The following is a 14,223-nucleotide window of genomic DNA, read 5'->3' on the forward strand; positions in this document are numbered from 1 at the left end:
AATAGTTAAGTCATATAAGATACTTACAAAAGATAAGAATATCAAGTTTATATTTAAACATTACAGTTAAATGAGATGGAACACGATAGATCAACATTAGCATAATAAAGATTCAACTAATCATGTGAGACAGCTAAATAATAAGAAAGATAAGAATACGGTCATTTATACAAAAGCACGCATTTCAAGGAATACAACATAGATATGAGATTAGAATTCGAATCATGTGAAGCAGTTAAGTAAGGGATCAACCAATGCAAATTACAAGAATAGAAACCATAGTCATTCTTTGGAAAACCACTTAACAAACATTGCACGGGACGTGGCTACTAATGTCACATTCAAACTTATGGCCTGCATCTCACCATAAGAACGGATGAGAGCATCAATCCCGACGATCATATCGCAACTAGAGGGCTTATAGCTTACCCCTAGTATCCGATAGGACCAAGACAAATAACACAAGGCATAACTCTTGCCTTGAAAGATAAATACCAATATCTATAACCAAGCAAGACCTTTACTACTCATATATAAATATATAATTCCCCTGGTAGGATGACAATGGTACTCCCAAGACTCAGTCCTAGTCTAAATCTGGCCAGACTCTCGGGATAGCACAGTTCCCGATTTGACATGCGGCAGGACAGTCTGCATCCAATACCCGAACCCTAAATCGAAAATCGAGAACCCACAATCGGCAGGACATAAACCCACAATCGGCAGAACAGTCCGAAAGAGGCGTAAAGATAAGTCAAGTAAAAAGGTATAGCATAAAGGCATTATCATAAGAATACGACTCAACCAAGCGATACGAATCAACTTGGAAGGAGACTAATATATATATATATATATATATATATATATATATATATATATATATATATATATATATATATATATATATATATATATATATATATATTAACCTTGCCATACGTGGATCGCTTACGTGTCTAATGATCCGCGAAAGCTTCACAACTATAGTCTATCATTGAGCCGATCACGGTACACCGTACGCTGCAACATTAACCCCCCACAAAGCTTCAAGTAGTTGATCATAGAGGCTATCATGGTATACTGCAGCCTTATTAATCTCAACCATTAGCAGTGTTGGTCGTGGGTTCGAGTCATACTAGTCTTAAACCCGTATAAATTGCACGGGTATGCTCTTTAAGAAATTGTTACTATAAAAAAAATTCAAGATGAAATTGTATATTAATACTGTATTAATTAATTATCTCCTTTTGAATTTAATTATCTTTAGAAATAAAATTTTAAAGTAAAGCAGTAATATCACCCTACTTTTGTTTAACAATTTTGATCTCTAAATGTAATAATTGAGTTATAAAGAGTCATGTTTAATTAAGATCTTAGATAAGGATTATAATTTCATTTTGCAATTAGCATAAATGACATGTTATGGTTAATTAGCTCAGTACTTGTAATTAGCATAAATGATACGTTAAGGTAAATTAGCTGAGTACTTGTTGTAATATGATATGTTCTTTTGTTAGCTAAATTTGAACTTCTACTCTAACTTGTTACTAGGGTGCTTAAAAAAGCCCGACTTTGTATAAAATGAAACAAAATTATTTGGATGAAATTAACATAAAATTATTGAAATTGCACAAGTTTGATAAGTTTGAATAGTTGCAGGCTTCTTCAAATTGTTAGACCGCTTTTCATTATTGAAACCAATGTACAAAACAAAATGGAAATTTTGACCCGTGCTTATTTAAAATGAGAATTTTGTTCCATATTTTAGTATAAATTTTTAAATTAGTGAAACGGGCTAAAATGAAATTTTGACCCGTGCACGTTTAAATTGATATAAATCAAACTGTTAAATATTCTCACCCATGAAATTATCATATAAATATATGATAACAAAAACTAAACGATAATGTTACATCATAAATCTCATTAAAATAAAATAAAAAGTTGCATGAATAATCATCATATTCACACTATTTGAACAAAAAGTAAAAATAATTGACAAATTACTATCTCGAACTTTCATTTGTATTTGCAATGTAATAGGCCATTAAAGACGATATGCAATCACAAGTGAATGTGATGGAAATTAGTTTGAGTGACGTGTTTAAACGTCCATAAACGTTGCTATGATTAACAAAAAAAACATGCCCAAAATTAGACCTGGCAAACAGATCGGGTCGTGTCGGGCTCGTGTTGCATGTAAACGGGTCACAAACCCTCTAACCCAAACCCGACCCAATTAAATATCGGGTCGTGTTCGTGTTGACCCACTTACATAAATGGGTCATCAAGCCTCAATCCTAACCCGTCGGATTCGTGTCGGGTTTTCGTGTCATGTTCATATTTGGAAAGTTTAAGTATATTTATGTGATGGAGGATCAAGAAAAATTAGGATTAATTGAGTAAACAAGTCATTCGTGTCGGGTTCGTGTTTAGAGAGCTCAACCCAAACCCAACCCAATTAAATATCGTGTCGTGTTCGTGTTGACCCACTTAGATAAATGGGTCATTGAGCCTCAACCCAAACCCATTAATTTCGTATCGGGTTCGTATCGTGTTTTCGTGTCGTGTCATGGTTTGCCAGCTCTACCCAAAATGTTGCTATTGGTCCATAATTTTTTTTTTTCATAAACGCATAAATAGAAGTAGGCTAAGTAAATAAATATAAATACGATATTAATATTGAATATGATTCATTTTAAAAAAAATATATACATTCTTAGTTTTTCGCCTAAGAAAATGGTATAAGTAAAAGACGGCAAACATAGTTTGTTTTTAATAAAATATTCTAACTTAATATGACATGTGACCCGTATAACCCAATTCGTATTTTATTTAACCGTATTTTAACCCGACCCTTTTAACAGGTCTAATGGGACATGATTGTTATATAGTTAATCTTGTGTTGTTGTAGAAGATAAATGTTGCGATGGATTATTGTATCTGCACAATCATAGCTCACAAATTCTTGTTTAAGAGTATCTGTCTTGGGCTTAAGAGTTAAGACGGATTAAATAACAAGATAAGTCAAAAGGAAAATGCATCAAGAAAAGTAAAAAGGTTGTTTTACATGCTCAATTGGATGTTATTTATCCGTTTTAATGTTAAGACAAAATAGAGCTATTCATGGGTCGTTTCGTCCATTAAACCCGACTCATCCCGCCCGCTAAATAAGCGGGTACGACAAGGCATTTTAAGAAAAATATAAAGGCCCAACCCATTAACCCGTTCCAAACCCATTAACTCGCTTGTCCGTGGGCCAAAAATCAAACATGAATCCGCCTATATCCGATCCAAGCCCGTATTTAAACACCTCTAAAACTTTGTATATCTTCATGAATCCGCCTCATCCACCTCCATGTATATCTTCCTCAATCTCCCTGACTTTATCCATTCATATTCTCCTCCTCCTTCCACCTCCCTTAACTTCAGCCGTCGCATCTTTTATTTATCCCCTTTTTTTTCATTCCAGTTTAACCCTAATTCCATTTATCACCATAAAACTTTGTTCTGAAGCGATTTCGTGTGGAAAATCGTTTACTTTCACTGTTGAAAGCTTGAAGTTTGTACATTTACTCACTACATGAAGATTTAAGTCTGCCTATTTTTTTTCTTTTCTTCTTCTTTTTTAAGAAAATTAAGTTTGAAAATAATATAGGTTTCAAATTCAAATGTCGGTTGTTATATGATTATTCAATCAATTATATAAATTTTATTATTTATAATTCTTCAATCAATTATATTAAATTTGTAAATTTTATTATTTCGGATTCTTCAATCAATTTGTATATTAATTCAATTTCTAAATATGTGTTTTATAATTTATTTATTTTGGTACGCAAATTTGTGTTTTATAATGAGCTAGGCAATTTGTTTTATGTGCAGCAAATTAAATCCATGATAAAACGTGGGTTCCATAAATTGAGCAAAAAAAATTGATCTTTGAAAAGTTGACTTTCAACCACAGAGCGACACCTCAGCTCTGTGGTTGTTCCTTTAATAAATAAGATTTCTTCTATAAATAATTTGCATCGCACCGACATTGATGGTGCAGGAACTCAAGAAGAGTGCATGAACAAAAAAGTGTGAGATTGTGAGGGTATAAATACTTTCAATCTTAAGTTAACGTGTTCGTCTAGGTCTCTAATAATATGAAAGATAAGTTTGCGTTTCATACGGACTCATTAGACTCCTCGTCTTTGTCAAAAAAAGCAAATACAAATGTGTTTCATACTAATATAAATTCCTCCTCAATTTAGGACTAATTATTGTATTAATAATAATATTTACAATTTCAGAAAAGCTGGACTCTCTGTAATCGCCCGAAAAAAGCTTGCTTTATTAATATAGATAGATAGATATTGATTGATTTTCATTTTTTTTATCTTGCTTGGGAACTGAAAAGTTACTGCTCCGTAGTAACTTCTATTTAAAAAGTTGGTGGGCCAATTTGTGCCTTTGGATTTTTATTTTTAATTTCTTTATGGGTTTGACAAGTGTCATCTATGAAATACCAGCAGCAAAAGTAAGTATAAAATATTAAATATACTAGTTTGAATGTCCGTGCGTTGCAACGGGGTAATTAACTTATTTATAATGCAAAAAAAAAAAACGTTATAAGCGTTTAATGTTTACATTATATGTCTAATGATTTGTTTACATATTATTAAAATATCTCTTTCAAAAAAAAAAAATTAATATATACGTGGGTTAACTCTTATTTATAATTATATAATCACCTTACCTTATAATAATCTTTCGATGTGGGACAATTCTACTATTTATAAGTAATATATTCACAAAAATTGGATTTTTTTTTTCTGATGTGGGACAATTCTAATATATATATATATATATATATATATATATATATATATATATATATATATATATATAGAGAGAGAGAGAGAGAGAGAGAGAGAGAGAGAGAGAGAGAGAGATAGAAGAGATCAAGTGAGTCCACCCTTTTACATTGAGTCCATAAGTCCTCTTTAGGACCCTTGAAAAGATGGGATGAAGGGCTGAGATTGAAGGCAAAAAGTGGGGGATTAAGGCTAAAATAAGGGATTAATACTAATGTAAAACACTCTCTCTCACTACCTCACTAATCAACCCTTAATTTCACTATATAACCTTTCTTTTTCCACCCACTTCTCTCTCCTATCACACAAATACCATTTCTCTCATCTCTCTATAAACCAAAAAATCCAAAAAATTCAAAAAACACACCAAAAAAAGTTCCCTCCTCTCATCCTCACCACCACCGAGGGCACCCTACCCCGACCTGTCCGCCACCACCACCTCACCCCGACCTCCCTCGTCTTCACCATCCCACCATTTCCTCTCCACCATCAGCCCGCCACCTCCCTCCCTTTCTCCCTTTTTGGCCAGATTCGAGCTCACCACCCTCACTCACTACCAACAACATCCACAAGAACAACCACACCATTTCCTCTCCACCGTCAGCCCGCACACCACAACCCGACAACAGCCTTCTTCCTCTCCAACAACCGCCCACAACAACACCTCCACCCGACACCATCTCAGCCCACCACCACGCACCACGCACCACCCACGACGCCTGAAACCACCGCACACCACCGCCACTCCCTCCTCTCTTCCTTTATTTCCGTCACCCACAATCACCTACCTCCCCTGCCAGATATGAGGACGCATCAACGCAACCCACACGTGGCCGCCACCGTCACCTCATATTTCTAAATCTGAGTTTTTATTTTTTTAAGACTGATTTGTTTTTTTAAAAAAAAAAAGTTAATTAGTTGATGTTCAGGTTCAGGTTCGTTGATGTATTGATGTATTGATGTTTAATGTTGGTTGATGATTTGCTTTTTTAAAAAAAATAAGTTAATTTGTTGATTTGTTGTTCATTGTTTTTTAATGCATTTTGTTCTTTTATGATGTTCAGTGTTCGTGGTTTGTTGTTTTGTTTTCTTTTTTTTTTTTTTTTTTTTATATATATATATAAAGGTTAGTGGTAGGTGTTAATTTGTTGATTTGTTTGTTTTGTGTATACGAGTTTGTTTGTGACTTTGTGGCACGGTTTTTGTGTTGCTAATTTACACTTATATTTTATTAAATTTATATTCGTAGATCTAATAAATATATAGTAGATTTTGAAAAAAAAACGCATTATCATGATTTTTATTCTTAGATCTCATAAATATATTTATTATGCTCATATTTCTTTACCTTTACACTCGTATTTCTTTACATTTACACTCATATTTCTTTACATTTACACTTGTATTTGTTTACATTTACACGCATTTTTCAGATTTACACTCACATTTCTTTACATTTACACTTGTATTTGTTTACATTTACACTCATATTTCTTTACATTTACACCCATTTTTCAGATTTACACTCATATTTCTTTACAATTACACTCGTATTTCCTTACATTTACACTCATAATTTCTACATTTACACTCATATTTCTTTACATTTACACTTGTATATCTGTACATTTACACTCGTTAAATTTATATATATTTGCACTCATATATTTTTGTGAATATGAGTTGGTGGTGGAGGACGACGATGGTGGTGTTTGTTGGTAGTCGGACTAAAGTTTTACTCATAAAGGACCAAAGTTACACTTATAAAGGACCAAAGTCACACTCAAAGGACCAAAGTCACACTCAAAGGACCAAATTTACACTCTAAAACCTTCAAATTTACACTTTAAAATACTACATTTACACTCGTAAAACATCACATTTACACTTATAAAATGATAAAATTATATAAATTCAAAATTTCCGTCACAAAAAATCAAATTTACACTCTTAAAATGTTACATTTACACTCGTAAAACATCACATTTACACTTGTAAAATGTTAAAATTATATAAATTTAAAATTTCCGTCACAAAAAATCAAATTTACACTCTTAAAATGTTACATTTACACTCGTAAAACATCACATTTACACTTGTAAAATGTTAAAATTATATAAATTCAAAATTTTCGTCACAAAAAATCAAATTTACACTCTTAAAATATTACATTTACACTCGTAAAACATCACATTTACACTTGTAAAATTTTAAAATTATATAAATTCAAAATTTCCGTCACAAAAAATCAAATTTACACTTTAAAATACTACATTTACACTCGTAAAACATCACATTTACACTTGTAAAATGATAAAATTATATAAATTCAAAATTTCCGTCACAAAAAATCAAATTTACACTCTTAAAATGTTACATTTACACTTGTAAAACATCACATTTACACTTGTAAAATGATAAAATTATATAAATTCAAAATTTCCGTCACAAAAAATCAAATTTACACTCTTAAAATGTTACATTTACACTCGTAAAACATCATATTTACACTTGTAAAACTCATACAACATTACATTTACACTTCTGAAATCTGAAACTCAAAACTGATTAATTAGGGGCTAGAGAGAGAAAGAAAAATTAATTAGTGTATAGAAATTTGATTAGTGAAATAATTTTTTTGTTAATTTCAATCTCAACCATCCATTTCAATCCAACCATCCACATTTTTTTCCTTTTCTTTTTAATAGTCCTTAATCCATCCATTTTCCATCCATCTCAACCATCCATTTTCTCATCCAATGGCCCTTAGAGGGACTTAGGGACTCAATGGCATATGGTGGACTCATAAGAACTCACCCCTATATATATATATATATATATATATATATATATAGAGAAGGGTTCTTATAAGGTCCTCATACAATATAAGGCCCTAAGTCCTTATAAGAGCCCTTGGATGGAAGGGATGGAGGGATGAGATTACATCTCATTGAAGGGTCACAATTCTCCCTCCCTAATCTCCTTCCCTAATTGTGTATAACTCTACCTAATTGTGTATAACTCTACCACCAATCTAATCTCCCAACTCACTCCCTCATTCACTCATCCTCTCTCATTTTTCACATTCACTCTTTCTCTCTCATTTTCTCCCACCCTCTCTAAACAAAAAAAAAAAACCAAGTTGATAAAAAAAAAAACCAAACTAAAATAAAACAAAAAAAAACCACAAAAATCACTCCACCACCCCACCACCACCCGACACCACCACCACCCTATCACTCTCATCCTCACCGCCCCAGACCTCCCTCCCTCCCTCCCTCCACCGGACCCACAACCCCACAACCGCACTCCTCACACCTCCCTCCCTCCCTCCCTCCACCGCACCACACTAAAACAAAACAAAAAAAAACCAAAAAAACTTCCCCCAAAAACCCCCACACCACCCCCGCACAACCCCGCACCACCACACACAACCCCGCACCACCCCCTAGCACCCGCCAACAACAACAAGACCCAGATCCCGACCTCCCTCGATCCGACGACGCCCTCCTTGCTGCCGCCACACACCGACAACCCTCCACCGTTCCGACACACCCAGATCCCGACCTCCCTTCCGCCGTCCTTCCTTTCTCCTCCTCCCGCCGTCCTTCCTTCCTCCGCCGCCGCCTGTCCTTCCTTCCTCCTCCTCCCGTCCTTCCTTCCTCCCCTTTTCCTCTTCCTTTCTCTTTTTTTTTTCTTCCCAGCCCGCAACATTTGTATGGGTTTTTTGTTTTTTTTTGTTTTTCTTTTATATGGGTTTTGTTTTATATGGGTTTTGTTTTATTTTGTATGGTTTGGTTTTTATTTTTTTTAGTTTAGTTATTTTTATTATTGTTATTATTGTTATTTGGTATTTATTTTTTTTAGTTTAGTTATTTTTATTATTATTTGAGATTTGGTATTAATTTTGTGTGGTGGTGTTTTTTTAGATCTATTGGTTTTTTGTGTTTTTGTCATATTTACTTTATTTTGTAATTGTTATTTGGTTTTTAATTTTTGTTGGTTATTAATTTCTTTGTTGGTTATACACTTAAAACATTAAAGTTATACTATTTATGGCTAAAGTTATACACTTAAAACATTAGAGTTATACACACGATATTTACATTTGGTTTTTTTTTAATTGTTATTTGTTTTTTTTTTAATTGTTATTTAAATCTTGTTGTTGTTATTTGATTTTTTGGACTAAAGTTATACATCTTGTCTATTAAAGTTATACACTATGTGCATTAGAGTTATACACACGATATTTAAATTTGGTTTTGTTATTTGGTTTTTTTTTATTGTTATTTGGTTTATTTCAGATTTCGGGTTGGGTTGGGTTGTTGGTTTTTTTTTTTTTTTTTTTTGTTATTTACTTATTATGTTGTTATTTATTTAGATCTAGTTTTTAGATTTTTAGATTTGTTTTAGATTTTTCATATTATTTTTTTTGTTTTTTTGTTGTTATTTTTTTTTTTGACTAGAGTTATACATCAAATGCCTAGAGTTATACATTGTATGTCTAGAGTTATACAGATTGTGACTAGAGTTTTACATCTTTTGACTAGAATTATAAATATTGTGACTAGAGTTATACATTAAATGCCTAGAGTTATACATTATATGCCTAGAGTTATACATATGAAGGACTAGAGTTATACAAAAATGGACTAAAGTTATACAACTATGGACTCAAATATATAATGGACCTTAGATTTTTAGATTTGTTTTAGATTTTTCATATTATTTTTTTTGTTTTTTTGTTGTTATTTTTTTTTTGACTAGAGTTATACATCAAATGCCTAGAGTTATACATTGTATGTCTAGAGTTATACAGATTGTGACTAGAGTTTTACATCTTTTGACTAGAATAATAAATATTGTGACTAGAGTTATACATTAAATGCCTAGAGTTATACATCATATGCATAGAGTTATACATTATATGACTAAAGTTATACAATTTTGGACTAAAGTTTTACAAATATGGACTAAAGTTATACGTATGAAGGACTAGAGTTATACAAAAATGGACTAAAGTTATACAATTATGGACTAAAGTTATACAACTATGGACTAAAGTTATACAAAAATATACCAAAGTTGTACAAAAATGAACTAAAGTTATACAAACATGAACCAAAGTTATACAAAAAAAGACTAAAGTTATACAAAAAATGGACTAAAGTTATACAAAAACTGGACTAAAGTTATACAAAAATGAACCAAAGTTATACAAAAATGAACCAAAGTTATACAAAAATTGACCAAAGTTATAAAAAATGGACTAAAGTTAGTAAAAAATGAACCAAAGTTTTACAAAAATGAACCAAAGTTATACAAAAATAGTATAACTTTAGTCCATAATTGTATAACTTTAGTCCATTTTTGTATAACTCTAGTCCTTCATATGTATAACTTTAGTCCATATTTGTAAAACTTTAGTCCAAAATTGTATAACTTTAGTCATATAATGTATAACTCTATGCATATGATGTATAACTCTAGGCATATAATGTATAACTCTAGGCATTTAATGTATAACTCTAGTCACAATATTTATAATTCTAGTCAAAAGATGTAAAACTCTAGTCACAATCTGTATAACTCTAGACATACAATGTATAACTCTAGGCATTTGATGTATAACTCTAGTCAAAAAAAAAAATAACAACAAAAAAACAAAAAAAAATAATATGAAAAATCTAAAACAAATCTAAAAATCTAAGGTCCATTATATATTTGAGTCCATATTTTTGTATAACTTTAGTCCATATTTTTGTAACTTTAGTCCATTTTTGTATAACTCTAGTCCTTCATATGTATAACTTTAGTCCATATTTGTAAAACTTTAGTCCAAAATTGTATAACTTTAGTCATATAATGTATAACTCTATGCATATGATGTATAACTCTAGGCATATAATTTATAACTCTAGGCATTTAATGTATAACTCTAGTCACAATATTTATAATTCTAGTCAAAAGATGTAAAACTCTAGGCATATAACGTATAACTCTAGGCATACAATGTATAACTCTAGTCACAATCTGTATAACTCTTAGATGAAAAAAAGTATCTCACAAAAAAAAAACGAGATTTAAACACGAAATCGAAAAAAAAAAAAAAAAAAAAAAAAAAGTGACGAAATAAACCGAGACGCAAAAACTGAAAAAAAAAAAAAAAAAAAACGAGTTTATATAATTACGGCGGTGGTGGAGGTGGCGGTGGATGTGGGCGGTGGGTGGTGTCGGTTGGGATAGTGGTGGGTGGTGGTGAATGAGGAAGAGAGAAATGAATGATTTATTTGGTTTTTTGATTTATTTGGATTTTTTGATTTATTTGGATTTTTTGGGTTTTTTTATTTATTTGGATTTTTTTTATTTATTTGGATTTTTTGGGTTTTTTATTTATTTGGATTTTTTGGGTTTTTTTTTTTAGAGAAGAGAAGAGTGAAATGTGTGAGATGAGAGAGAAATAGGTGGGTAGAAAACAAATATATAGTAAATTAGTGGTTAATTAGGGTGGATTAGTAAAGTGTGTTAATTTGCTTGTATAATGACTTTTGGTGGGTTCATCTCATCCCTCCATCTCCCTCCATCCAATGGCTCACAAAAGACCTTATGGACTCAAATATATAATGGACCTTAGTTGATCCTTCCTCTATATATATATATATATATATATATATATATATATATATATATATATATATATATATATATATATATATATATATATATATATAGAGCAAAGTTCTTCTAAGTCCCTTTTTTTTTGAGTCCATAAGTCCCTCCCACAACCCTTGGATCATGCATGGTGGAAGGTTGAGATTGAAAGCAAAAAACACACTTAACACTAATTAATTCACTTCTCTCTCTAGTTTTAATAATACATTCACTAATTCATTATCATACACAATTAACACCATATTTTGTCTTATACTTCAAAGTTTATGAAAATTTTGTTAACATTTTTCCTGTTTCGGTTTTTTTTGTTGTTTTTTTTCGAGACAAGTTTTCGACATTTTAGGATTTTACGAGTGTAATTCTAACAGCAAAAAGTGTAATTTTAAGGAATATTTTCGAGAATTTAGCGTTTTACAAGTTTAACTTCAATCTTTTCCGAGTGATTTTAACGAATAATATTTTGAATTTTTGTCATTTTATCACAAGTTATTGTAATTTAGCATTTTACGAGTGTTATTTTAATGACAAAAAGTGTTATTTTAGTCCAGATAAGTGTAATTTCAGTCCAATGTGATTATTATTTTTAGTCAAGGAGAATGTAATTTTAGTCCAGAAAAGTATAATTTCAGTCCACTAAGAATGTAATTTTAGTCCATTGAGAGTGTAACATTAGTTCAATGAGAATATGAGAATATGACCAAGTTCATTGAGAGTGTAACATTAGTCTAATAGAGGTAAGTGTAATTCTAACAGAAAAAGTGTAATTCTAACAGAAAAAGTGTAATTCTAACAACAAAAAGTGTAATTTTAGCCGAAAAAAGTGTAATTTTAATGAAGAAAAGTGTGATTCTAACGAAAAATGTGTAATTCTAACAACAAAAAGTGTAATTTTAACACAAAAAAGTGTAATTTTAATGAAGAGAAAGTGTAATTCTAACAGAAAAAAGTGTAATTCTAACAACAAAAAGTGTAATTTTAACAGAAAAAAAATGTAATTTTAATTAAGAAAAGTGTAATTCTAACAGAAAAAAGTGTAATTTTAATGAAGAAAAGTGTAATTCTAACAACAAAAAGTGTAATTTTAACAGAAAAAAATGTAATTTTAATTAAGAAAAGTGTAATTCTAACAGAAAAAAGTGTAATTTTAATGAAGAAAAGTGTAATTCTAACAACAACAAAAAGTGTAATTTTAGCAGAAAAAGTGTAATTTTAGCCGAAAAAAGTGTTATTCTAGCAGAAAAAAGTATAATTTTAACAAAAAAAGTGTAATTTTAACAGAAAAAAGTGTAATTCTAACAACACCAACACGACTTTACTCGAAAAAAAAATGATATGTAACAAGACACCCAAAATCAAAACTAATGTCATACTAACAACCAAAATAAAAACACACCAACTCATGGACTCAAATGTAATAAAAACACACCAACTCATTAACACTCGTATAAAACAAAACAAAAAAAACAAAAAAAAACACTCTTTATACAAAAACACTCTTTATACACTCTTTATCACTGCCAACCACCATAATCCCAAAATTTTTTTTAAAAAAAAAATACAAAAATGGGAAGAAGATAAGGCGGCAGCCTTGGTAGAGGAGGAGACCCAACCACCGCAGCCACCACTACCACAAGCAACAACCACACGCGCCTCACGAAACCCATTCAGATCTGGTGTTTTTGGTGTTGTTGCCGAGGATGTTGGTGGTGGTTGTTGATGGCGGTGTTGGAGGACCCAATAAATGTGGTTGGTGGTGTTGTGGTCGACATACATGGTGGTTGGTCATGGGTTGGCTAATGGTGGTTGTGGGGCCGCAGCGGAAATGAGGGAGGAGAGGAAGAGAAGGTGTCGGGTAGTGGGTCGTGGGTTGGCTAGTGGTGGTGTCGGGTCGTGGATTTGGTTTTTTAAGGTTGCTGGTGGTGGTGGTGATAGTGGTAGGTGGGTTAAGGTGCGGTGTTGTGAGAGGCGGCAGCAGGTGGTCATGGCAGTGGGTGTTGGTCAGGGAGGAAGAGAGGAGCGGTATCAGATTTGTGGGTGTTGATGGTGGTGGGTGGTGCGTGGTTTTGAGAAAAGGGGGGGAAATTTTTTTATTTTTTTGTGGGTATGCGGTGGTGGTGGTGGTGGGTTAGCGGCGGCGGGAAGGGAAACAGTGGCAGCGGGGTGGGAGGTGGTGGTTGCCGGTGGGTTGGGTTGGAGAGAAAGGGGGGGAAATTTTTTGATTTTTTGGTTTTTGATTTTTTTTGGTTTTTTAGAGATGAGAGATTTTTGAGATAAAATATGAGGGAATTGTGTAGATGAGAGATAAGTTAGGTGGGAGGAAAATGTATATATATTGAATTAGTGATTAATCAGAATTAATTAGTATGGGTAGTGAGAGAGTGGTTTAATTAGCTTTAATCTCCTTTTTTCTTGTGTAAATCTCAGCCATCCTTTTCCCTCATCCAAGGGCTCTAAGGAGAACTCATGGACTCAAATGTAAGAGGTGGACTCACTTGATCTTTACACTATATATATATATATATATATATATATATATATATATATATATATATATATATATATATATATATATATATATATATATATATATATATATATATATATCAAACCCGCATTATTTTTCAATGTGGGACAAATAACATACTCAGAATTACACAATCTTTTTTGCACTTAGTTCGACATCCAACCA

This window comes from Silene latifolia, chromosome 2 (genome assembly GCF_048544455.1).
Source record: "Silene latifolia isolate original U9 population chromosome 2, ASM4854445v1, whole genome shotgun sequence".
Lineage (NCBI taxonomy): Eukaryota > Viridiplantae > Streptophyta > Magnoliopsida > Caryophyllales > Caryophyllaceae > Silene > Silene latifolia.